This window comes from Macadamia integrifolia, unplaced genomic scaffold, assembly GCF_013358625.1.
Source record: "Macadamia integrifolia cultivar HAES 741 unplaced genomic scaffold, SCU_Mint_v3 scaffold1106, whole genome shotgun sequence".
Taxonomy (NCBI): domain Eukaryota; kingdom Viridiplantae; phylum Streptophyta; class Magnoliopsida; order Proteales; family Proteaceae; genus Macadamia; species Macadamia integrifolia.
Genome location: NW_024868089.1, coordinates 146068 through 157614, shown reverse-complemented (window position 1 = coordinate 157614; position 11547 = coordinate 146068). Strand labels below are relative to the sequence as shown.

The 11547-nt window shown below is 43.4% G+C and overlaps 1 long non-coding RNA gene across 1 annotated transcript; it reads right to left on the bottom strand.

The window, feature by feature from the left end:
• Positions 1 to 10833: 10833 nt before the first annotated feature.
• On the bottom strand, positions 10834 to 11524 carry LOC122062785. The gene is made up of 2 exons (XR_006135093.1): positions 11385 to 11524; positions 10834 to 11300 (listed from the first exon to the last, which is right to left on the bottom strand). It is a non-coding gene; the product is annotated as an uncharacterized LOC122062785 (long non-coding RNA).
• Between the last annotated feature and the right edge of the window lie 23 nt (positions 11525 to 11547).

The following is an 11547-nucleotide window of genomic DNA, read 5'->3' as shown; positions in this document are numbered from 1 at the left end:
TAATACCCTATGCGTTGGCATACAATTGTGTGCCAATATCAATTCTATGGTGTTTAACCAATGTGATGTATGATATGTTCTAGGTACAGGGATACGATGGTACGTACTAGATCTGGTAGCAATGCCGGAGGTACCTCACGTGGTCCTCGTCCGGTCGGTTGACCACCGAATCCCAGGAGGTCCCGCTCTGTGGGAAAAACCTCACTTCCACCACCTCCAGAGACCCTTGGTCAGGGTGGGGCACATGGGGACCCACCTATGACTACACTTCCGGACCCTCCACCGGTTATTACTCCGGGGGATGTTGCTACCATAATTTAGCAGTCACAACAGGCTTTCCAGCAACAAATGCTTCAGCAACAGCAAACATTTATGACTGCTATTCAGCAACAATTGGACCTTTCTCAATCGGGTCAACCTCCCCGGATACTTACTCCCCAGGACCCGCCTGTAGGGTATGGAATGGGGCCACAAGTGGGAGGTACACCTCTAATTCCGCCATTTAGTATTCCTCCGTATGGGGTGCCCCCTCCATACTCTTACTATCTGGCTTATGCTCCCAATTACCCACCGGCGAATAATACGTCAAAGGTAGTGGAGTTATTTAAGAGGAACTTGCCACCTGTATTCTCTAAGGTGGGGAGTGATCCTCTGGAGCCGGACCAGTGGATCCAGGAGCTGGAGAAAATATTTGAGGTGATTGAGTGCACAAACGCACAGAAACTCATTTGTGCGGGGTTGCAACTCAAGAAGGAGGCCAACTCTTGGTGGCAAGCTTCTAAGCCCATATTGTTGGCTGCCCATCCGGAACCCACCTGGGAACAGTTCAAGGAGTTGTTCCTGGACAATCATTACCCACGTAGCTTCAGAGACCGCAAGGAGACTGAGTTTATGGCCTTAACTCAAGGAGGTAAGACTATCCTTGAGTACCAACAGCAATTTGAGAACTTGTTCCATTTTTCCCCAAGGCATATGAGGACAGCTGAAGAGAAGGCTGCGAGATTTTTAAAGGGCTAAAGGCATCCATTGGGTCTGTACTTGAGGTCTTGGATTTGACTGACTATGGCCAGATTGTGCAGAAGGCCAAGACTATGGAGGATAAGCAGAAGGGAGAACAATCCCTCACACCTAGACTATAGAAGAGAACAAATCCATTTCCAGATATAGGTAACTCCTCAAAGGCATACCGCGGATCGTACAGTTCTGGGCCTATGTATAGGCAGCCCTATAGACCATCTGGCTACCCTTCTAGACCAGCTGGTGGTTCGGGCTCCACATCTTTTCGCCCGAACACTAGTGTGGCACCTACAGTTGCAAGGCCGCCCCGACCTCCATCTTCAACGGGTCAAGTGCAGAAGGGCCCCGCCCCAGTTCTAACATCTCAGATCCGTTGTTTTAACTGCCATTCATATGGGCACTATACAAAAGACTGTCGGGTCAGACCAGCCTTGCCCTCCAGTGAGCCCTTGGCGTACCGACCTCCCTTAACTCGGGGAAATCAACCGCAGGGAAGGATGTATGCCCTATCAGCTGAGGAAGCTGAGGCCAACACAGAAGTGGTAGCAGGTACATTTTAAATTTAAGAAATTCCTTATGTTAATTATTGATGACCTGCTGAAATTCGATGAATTGTTACACTAGGTGTCCTATCCATATCGGGCATACCAGCCTATGTTTTATTCGATTCAGGAGCTACACATTCATTCGTATCTAAGAGATTTGTCGAGAAACTTGGGATGCCACCCTGGATCCTAGATCATGGAATGATTGTTAGTATGCCTACTGGTAAAGTTACACAGTTGAAGGAGGTGTATGGGCCGTGCCCAGTGGAAATTAGTAGGAAGAACTTTGATGCACAACTCATTAAGTTCAATATGCAGAATTTTGATGTTATACTGGGCATGGATTGGTTGTCAACTCATCGAGCTAATGTGATGTGTGCCGAAAAGCTGATTAGGGTGACAGATGACGAAGGAAGAGAATTGGTATACCGAGCATATAAAATGAAATGGGTGAGAAAGGTCCTCGTCTCCGCCCTTCAAGTAGTAAAATTGTTGGAGAATGGATGTCAGGGCTACTTAGCATCGGTACTTGATGTTGATGCAAGGATTACACCTCTAGAAGAGGTAAAGGTGGTTAAAAAGTTTTCCGATGTCTTCCCAGATGATCTGATGCATTTACCACCTGATAGAGAGTTGGAGTTTGCCATAGATTTGACTCCTGGAGCAGCTCCAGTATCTAAGGCTCCGTACAGGATGGCACCAGCTGAATTGAAGGAGTTGCAAATGCAGTTGCAGGAATTATTGGAAAAGGGGTTTATTCGCCCAAGTGTTTCACCTTGGGGTGCCCCAGTATTGTTTGTCAAGAAGAAAGATGGCAGCTTGCGTATGTGCATTGATTACCGGGAGTTAATAAACTAACCATTAAGAACTGGTATCCATTGCCACGCATTGATGATTTATTTGACCAACTGTAGGGTGCAAGGGTATTTTCAAAGATAGACCTTAGATCGGGCTATTATCAGCTCAAGATAAAGAGCAGCGACATACCCAAGACAGCATTTAGGACTCGGTATGGTCACTATGAGTTCCTAGTGTTATCTTTTGGGTTAACCAATGCACCGGTAGCCTTCATGGATTTAATGAATCGAGTATTTCACGATGTCCTCGATAAATGGGTAATTATTTTTATTGATGACATCTTGATCTACTCCAAGACAAAAGAGGAGCACACTCAACACTTGAGAATGGTGTTACAGAGGTTGAGAGAATAACAGTTGTTTGTCAAATACAGCAAATGTGAATTCTGGCTTGAACAAGTTGGATTCCTGGGGCACGTAGTGTCTAAGGCCGGAATCGAAGTGGATCCTGATAAGGTGAAAGCAGTAGTAGAATGGGAAAGCCCTAAGAATGTCACTGAAATTAGAAGCTTCTTAGGTTTGGCTAGATACTACCGGCGCTTCATTGAGAATTCTGCCCGAATCTCAGCGCCAATGACTAAATTAACCAAAAAAGGTGTAAAATTCGACTGGGTAGAGGAATGTGAGAAGAGTTTCCAGGAATTGAAGAAGAGGTTGGTGTCAGCCCCTGTGTTGACCATCCCTGAAGGCACAGGTGGAATGACAGTCTACACTGACGCTTCCAAAGTTGGTTTGGGTTGTGTTCTCATGCAACGCGGTAAGGTAATAGCATATGCATCCCGACAACTAAAGGAGTATGAAAAGAACTACCCCACTCATGACTTGGAACTAGCCGCAGTCATTTTTGCCCTTAAGATTTGGCGACATTATTTGTATGGGGAGAAGTGTGAGATATACAGTGATCACAAAAGCCTTAAGTACTTTTTCACCCAAAAGGATTTGAACATGAGGCAGAGGAGATGGCTTGAGCTCATAAAGGATTTTGACTGCGACATTCAATATCATCCCGGCAAGGCTAATGTAGTGGTAGATGCGTTGAGTCGGAAGGCACAGACTGTGTCACTCTCATGCTTAGCAGTCAGCCAACCACTTGTGCAGGAGGCGACACTAATGGATGAAGAGCTCTTATATGAAGGAGCAACCTTAGAGTTAGAACGTCAACCAGAAAACCTTAAATGATTGACTATATCCTTGACGGCTCTACAAGTGCACCCGACTATTAGACAAGAGGTAATAATGAAACAACCTTTGGATCCTCAATTGCAGTGGATTAGAGTTAAGGTCCAAGATCAAACAATGAACGACCCAGATTTTGTTTTAGCCAGTGATGGGGCATTAATGTTTCGAGGCAGATTGTGTGTACCCGATGATTTGGATATAAAGGACAAGATAGTGCGAGAAGCACATAGCTCCGAGTACTCACTCCACCCAGGAAGTACAAAGATGTACAAAGACCTCAAACAAAATTACTGGTGGCCAAGCATGAAAGTCACAATAGCTCTGTATGTGGCAACTTGTCTTACATGCCAAAAAGTAAAAGCTGCGAGGCATCGACCTTATGGTACTCTTCAGTCACTCCCAGTACCAGAATGGAAATGGGATAGGATTACAATGGACTTCGTCACCGGACTACGATGTACACCTAAGGGGATGGATGTGATTTGGGTGATCGTTGATCGGCTTACTAAGACTGCTCATTTCATTCCCATCAAGACCAAGTTCTCTATGGCCAAATTAGCACAACTGTACATGGATAACATAGTGCGCTTGCATGGAGTGCCAGTGAGCATTGTATCAGATAGGGACCCAAGGTTCACTTCCAGAATTTGGAAAAGCTTCCAGCGTGCCTTGGGATCACAGTCAAATTTGAGTACTGCTTTTCACCCATAGACTAATGGTTAGTCGGAGCGAACCATACAGATATTAGAAGACATGCTCAGGGCATATACAATGGAAATGTGTGGTAGTTGGGAAGAATATATACCCCTTATGGAGTTTGCCTATAACAACAGTCACCAAGCTACAATTGGGATGGCTCCGTATGAGGCATTATATGGCAGGAAGTGCAGAACTCCTTTGTATTGGGATGAGGTAGGTGAACGTCGAATGTTAGGACCTAAAATGATACAGATGATTTGTGACAAGGTCGACGTTATTCGAGAACGGATTAAAGCAGCTCAGTCCCGTCAAAAGAGCTATGCAGACACCGGCAGAAAAGACATTGAATTTCAGCCAGGAGAAAAGGTATTTCTCAAGATCTCTCCTACTAAAGGGTTGCAAAGGTTTCACAGAAAGGGGAAGTTGAGCCCAAGATACATTGGACCATTTGAGATCTTAGCCCGGGTTGGCTCAGTAGCCTACATGCTTGCTCTGCCACCTTCACTCGGGGATGTTCATAATGTATTTCATGTATCCATGCTGAAGCGATACGTTCATGATCCCTCTCATGTATTACCCGTGGAACCAGAATATTTAGAAGTGGACATGACCTATATAGAGCAGCCGGCTAAAATTTTGGACCGAAAGGTGAAGACCCTTCGCAACCGCTCTATTTCCTATGTAAAGGTGCGATGGGCTAATCATTCACTTGAAGAAGCATCTTGGGAAAAAGAGGATGAAATCCAAGCCAAGTACCCTCATCTCTTTGAACAACCAGGTACGCCAATTTCGAGGATGAAATTTTCAGAAAGGGGGGGTAAATGTAATACCCTACTTCTTAAAACCGGTCTGATTACACGGTTGACCCGGTTTAACCATGCAGGACCCGAACCGGAGAGAGTTAAAGCGGGTTCCTTATGGACTATGATGGCAAGGGTGACCTTAAACACCGGTTGGCCCGACAAGTCTGAGCCAGTGCCAGAGGAGACGGGTGCACCCAAGCCGTGTACATGCACCTATCATAAGGCCATGTATGGATAAAGCAGGTATGTAGCCGTATCTTAAGGCGCATATGTATATTACATCTTATGCCAAGAGTGAGATTCGTGCCGAGGGCCGAATTCTGTCAAAATCCCACTTGTTGGCCAAGTTTTGGCCCTCAGGTGGGCGGACAGGTTGGCGCATCCACCCACCTGAGTGACCCATCCATGTGATTGCTTAGTTATTTAGGAAGTATAAATAGCATTTAAATTTTTCTTTTTCTTTTCTCATTTATGACACTCGTACGTTGGTGAGAAGAGTAAAGAGGAGAGAGAAAAGAAAGGAAAGAAGAAGAGAAGAGAAGGAAGAGGAAGAAGAGATGGATTTCAGAGGCGCCGAGGCTTGATCTTCCCATTCCGATGCCGGAAGAGTGATCTCCAACACTAGATCTACGTTTAGAGGTGAGCAAAGGCTGGGTTCCTTAAACTTTCACCATACCCAAGTAAAACCCTTGATTTGGGTAGGGTTTCTTGAGATCTTGTAAATCCCCCTTGAGATGATGAATCTAAGGTTTAATAGACGATCTATGTGTTGATTTTGAAGGATTTGAAGAAGTATTTACAAGGTTGGAGAAGCATTGTTGATTTGAAGTGATTTTGGGGTTTTGAAGGAGTTCTTGAGCAAAGAAGGTATGATGGCTTCCCATTCCTTAAATCTAACCTAGATCTAGGTTAGAACCATCTTATGAGACCTTGAATGTGTGAAGAATGGATTTGGAAAAGCCCCCTTTGGATCCCCAAAGGTTGAGGGAAGTTTGGGAAGAAACAGCAGTTTCCCGCCAAGACCTGTGGGCCAAACCGGTGGGCCATCTGGACCGCCTGAGAGGGCAGGGCCCTCGGGCCCAACTGACAGGTCAAACCAATGGGCCGACCGATGGGCCGACCTACCCGCCGGTCCAGACCGGTGGGTCTGACTGGTGGGTCAGATAGGTGGGCTGTTCGACCCACCCGAGAGATTCCGAACGTGACTTTTACGTTCGATTGGACCCAAAACGGACGTGTGACCTTGTTTTAGGATTCTAAACATGATCTTGTCATTGGATCGTGTTAATCTTGATCCCAAAGTGGTGAAATACTAACCCAGCTCACTTATGTTAGGTTCACCAAAGCGTACGCTTCTCGCACCGGATCTCACCCGTACTGAGCGTGAGTCCTTGTACACTACAGGTAAGTGGGGAGAGGACGTTTGGCCTTGTTTCAAGGCATTGTTTGGCATTCATTTAATCGTATCTAGTCTAGCCATGCCATCATGAAAATGCTATGTAGATTAGTCATCCTCACATTGTTATGCATGGGTGCTGTGTTTACTTTCTAAATGCCAAGTAACGATATGCTTATGTGATGAATGTTGATATCATTGGTGATGATGCATTAATAGACTAGATGCCGTAGTCGGCTTGGAAACGAGTGCATTGGTGGCCCATGGTATGGGACGCGGTGGCACTATGTAATGGTACTATTGTCATATAGGAGCATGCGGTTTAGGATTTTCATCTACCCATGCTACGACCCTTCCCAGCAGGGGTTAAGGTGTTGGATTACCATTTGGGGGGAAGTAGTGGTCGCGGTTGTCGGGTCACTGTGGCGGTTAAATATTACGCCCGGCTGGGTCATTAGGACAGTCGACAGCCTCGGTGGTATATTCAAGAGGGCCAATCGTACTGCTTTTAAATTACTGCAGTCAGCACCTTTAATTTCTGTCATTTATTTTATGTTGAGAGCCGGTGATCGGCATGTTTTACTTTTCTGAGTACTCACGGTGGGCCTTCTCCGACAGCCCTATGGGCGTATCGCGGGATGGAGTTCACAGCTCGTACCCAGAGTATACGCGCACTGTGGTTGTAGTAGCACTAAACCAAAGACTTAGTAATGTTGTTTAGGTGGATGTGATTAAAATTGTATTGTATAGCATATAGTGCATATGGTTGTGATTTGTTGTGTGGACTGCTGTGTGGTCTATCTTTCCACTTACTGAGCTAGTGAGCTCATCCCACGTGTGCACCTCTTTTAGATGATTTTACAGGTCATCCATCTGAAGAGCACGGGGCGGGTCCCACAGTTGAGTTTCCTGAAGAGGACTGGTGGGCCCTTGAGGAGTGAGAGCACGGCACTGATTGCTCGTGCGAGAGTTGTGCTACGGGACCGCAATTCTGATACCTAGCTGAGCTCCACTTTTGATACCTAGCTGAGCTCTACCTTTTATGCCGAGCTGGGCTCAACCTTTGATACCGAGCTGAGCTCTAAGCTTCGATACCGAGCCGAGCTATACACTCTGATTTTTTATGATTCCTTTTGTGTACTTGATATGTGAATTGTACTATTATTGTGTAAATATCATGCCTTCGGGCCCACATGTATTTAACTATTGTATCACAATTCGGGTATCAAATGTTATGGGAATATTCATAGGTAAATCAAGTCTTCCGCTGAACTGATGAGCTCTTTCTTAGTTGTGTGTATGTTGTGGTGGAATACTGTATCAGATGATCCTGGCAGGTTTGGGTTAACCGGTGTTAACCGGGTCACTGGCCCGGTTCTGTGTGAACGGGGTGTGACAACATAAGCCATTGGTAATCACCACATGAACCCTCAACCGAATTTCCCAAGTTTTAGCTTAACCTAGACTTGAACTTTGGGGATTTTGGGTACATTGTGTAAGCCTAGCTTAACTAACCCACTAAACATACTAGATCTAAGTTAATTGATGTGGGTGAACATCCCCCACGTATAAATTTGCCTTATAATCATAAAACCCCAATTTGAGAACGATTTTAAAGAAAAGGAAAGTAGGAAATGAAGCCAGAACATATGCCTAGGATCTCATTTCCCTATGGATGATTGATTCTCTTAAAAATCGTGTATCCTAGGAGTAGAACCAATAAGTGACAAGACAACACAGCACGAGATCATCGGCTGTCCATCGACATTTGAGATTTGAGGTGATGGGATTTGTGTGTTTTCATGGAATGTTACATCACAATGCATATGTGGATGATCATGTCATTTTGCATATTATAACCTTGTTCTTGTGGAGAATGGCAATGTACATGATGGTATGAATTATGGTTGTGCATGTGTGTGTGTGTGTGTGACTGGGATGCAGGGTAGTCGAAGGTTGGGTTCTGGCACTGCATTCCCACGGTGAGTGTGTATGTGAGTGTGTTGTGGAGATTGGGGTGCAGGGTGGCGGAAGGTTGGTTCCGGCACTGCAATCTCACAATGTTTGAGTGTAGGGTACATAGTGGCCGAAGGTTGGGTTCCAACATTATATGAATGCTCCTAATTCACAACTAGCTTGTAGTGGCATTATAGGGGATTATTAATAGGGGCTTACCAAGTATCGAAATAGCTATGTAGGGACTAGTATACTCCTGATTCGCAACTAGCTTGTATCCTTAGGGACTGATAACATACATTCATGACTGGGGATACCACCAATGTTGTAGTAGCACTAATACCCACTTTGGACTTAGAATCTATTGCTTAGAATTTTTTGTTAATAATTCGAATCATGTCATTGCATTCATTTAATGCATTCATATTGGTTTGGTTGGGCATTTGTATACTTGTTGCATTTCATGATTATTGTGTATATTTGTGTGTACCCCTCACTAGGCTTCGTGGAAGCTCACCCCATTTATTGCACCCTTTTTAGATGTTGATTCAAGCTAACCATCCGGAGCCTATGGTTGGGGGCTCTTTGCGGAGGTGACCTCTGGGATAAAGAGCTAGATACACCCGAGGACAGTTGCGTATGTGATGATTGTGCATTCGGAGCACGCTAAGGATGAGAGTATCATCTTCCACTTTGATTCTTTTTGCACTTATCAGATGTAGCCCTAGGGGCATATTGTAATTTTGATTCTGCTGTGAAAACCTTCTTTTGGTAAATATTTTAAATATCATTAGACATCACCAACTATGTATACTCTGATTATTATTATCTATGTGATCGTAGAATCATTTCATAGTTTTATGAACTTAAAGTATTGCATCGTTGATCCTGGATGGATTGTGGACACGTGTGTGTATTCATGTCACCAGCCTTCGGGTTAGTGGAGGAGGGGTGTGACAAGATCACCACTAAGAACTTAAAAACATATAAATCTAGAGATAGTAGCACCTCAATTGAAAGGAACCCACAAGAATCAGAATTGGATTCTTAATTAGGGTTGCCCATTCAATTAAGATTGGTTGAAGACAAATAAAGGAATATGAGAGAAAGAGAGCAGAAAAAGGAAAATGTATATGATAAAAGAGGAAAAAATAAGAGGAGGAGGAGGAGGAAGAAGAAAAGGAAAGTGGATATAATAAAAAGGGAAAGATATTTAAGAAAGAACGAAACATGTGAGAGAGAGATGGACAAACACGGAAGATGTGAAGAAACTAATTTTGTACAAAATATTTAATTATTAAAAAGAAAAAACAAAGGGTACCTAAACAATAAGGAAAATAAGCAAGTTTTAGAAAAAATATATTAAAGAAGACAAGGTATTCAAATAAAAAATAAGGATAGAGTAGTCTAAGAAAAGATTAACCACAAAGCATAAGTGCATGATGAGTGTGAAGATGAGTGTTGTAATCCTATTCTCCATTGATAGTGAAGAAGGTTCTCATGATACCAAGGACATAGGTAATCTTACTGAACCTTGTAAATTTTTGTGCATTTTACGATTGGTTATTCTTAGTTTTTCATTCTTTTCTATATAATTTTAGGGTTGCGATTCTACATAGGTGTACAAGAGTTTTCATTGGATAAGAAACAAGTTGGCTTCTATAAAAATATATCCACTCCCTTAAACTTGAATCTCTAGAGTTGGATATTCAAGAGGTCTGGGAACTATTTCTATTAATAGCTGTTGTTTAGGGAATTTTAGATATTTCCAATTAATCAATCGAGGCTGTATTTCAGTTTCTATGGGATCTATAGACGTTTGAGTTGTGTTTCGTAGCTCATGTATTGCTTTCCATTCTATAGGTTAGATTATGGCTATTAGATTTCAAGCCAATTCCCTGTGCTTTAATTTTAATAGCTATTGAATCTTCTTGTAGACTCCAAAATTGTTTTAAGGGAAAGAATTCTCTGTCCGAGAGTGTGGTTCCTACACTAGTGAAATGTCCATGGGAACACACCTAGAAGCATCAGCGGGATTGGTATTTCCACTTTTCCTAGGGGCAGGGTGATCATTTCGCCATCTATTGTGTCTAGGTGCAGCCTAGCCTCTAAAGTACAGTAGAGTCCTTTTTCTCTTGTTAGGTTTTAAGTCTATAAATGCAGTTAATGGGTACCTTCATTCTTTGAATTTAGCATCCCCTACATGTCCAATGGGTTCATCGAGGCATGCGCCATTGGCAATGAAGGTCCAGGAATTTGTCATATCATGTTTGACTTGGTTTGTTCTAATATGTATTATAATAATCCCTTTTGTTTTGCATTATTAATTCCATCTTATGAATAAACAAAAGTTCTATTAGAGCTAGAGAACCCCAAGTACAGATGTAAACACCCAACAATTCAATATTCATTCCAGTTACTAATGATCAAGTACATTTGATTAAATTTCGCAAATGCCATTAAACTCTCGCTTTCTCATCCTTTGCCACCTCCCCAGGATCATACTCCAAAGTAAGTGATTCTGCATTCTTTTTTACAATTTCATTCTGTTATCCTTGCTCTAAGTTGTGCATCTATTGAGTCTGCTACCCCATTAGCCCTGCATAGCATGACATAACTTATTTTCAAGGTTTCTGATAATATACCTCCTATTCCAGCCTCCGCTGAATGGGCAAAATAGCAGAATCCATATCTTTCTAGAGGAGGTTGCATCCATTCCATCACAACCACTTGAATGGGCTGCCATTGCTTTGTTCACCGACTATAACATCCCTGAAATGCCCTTGGAAGTGTTTGGCCACCAAGCTCATTAATCTAACATTGCTTCCACCACCGATATGAAATCCTCCTAGGCATTGCGGAAATTCCTGTTATTTCTCTCGTTCTATACACTGCACAACATCCAAGAAAACTTTCTTCTAAAATAGCTTACCTCTTTGACAGAGATTGCAAGAATGTCACACTCTATGGCAGCCCACAATGCCTGATGGGAGAACATTAATTATTTGGAATGATCACGAAAGCAACTCCAATTTCACCAGCAAACATAACCAACCTTGGTGGGTTTTGCCACGCGGGGGGGGGGGGGGGGGGGG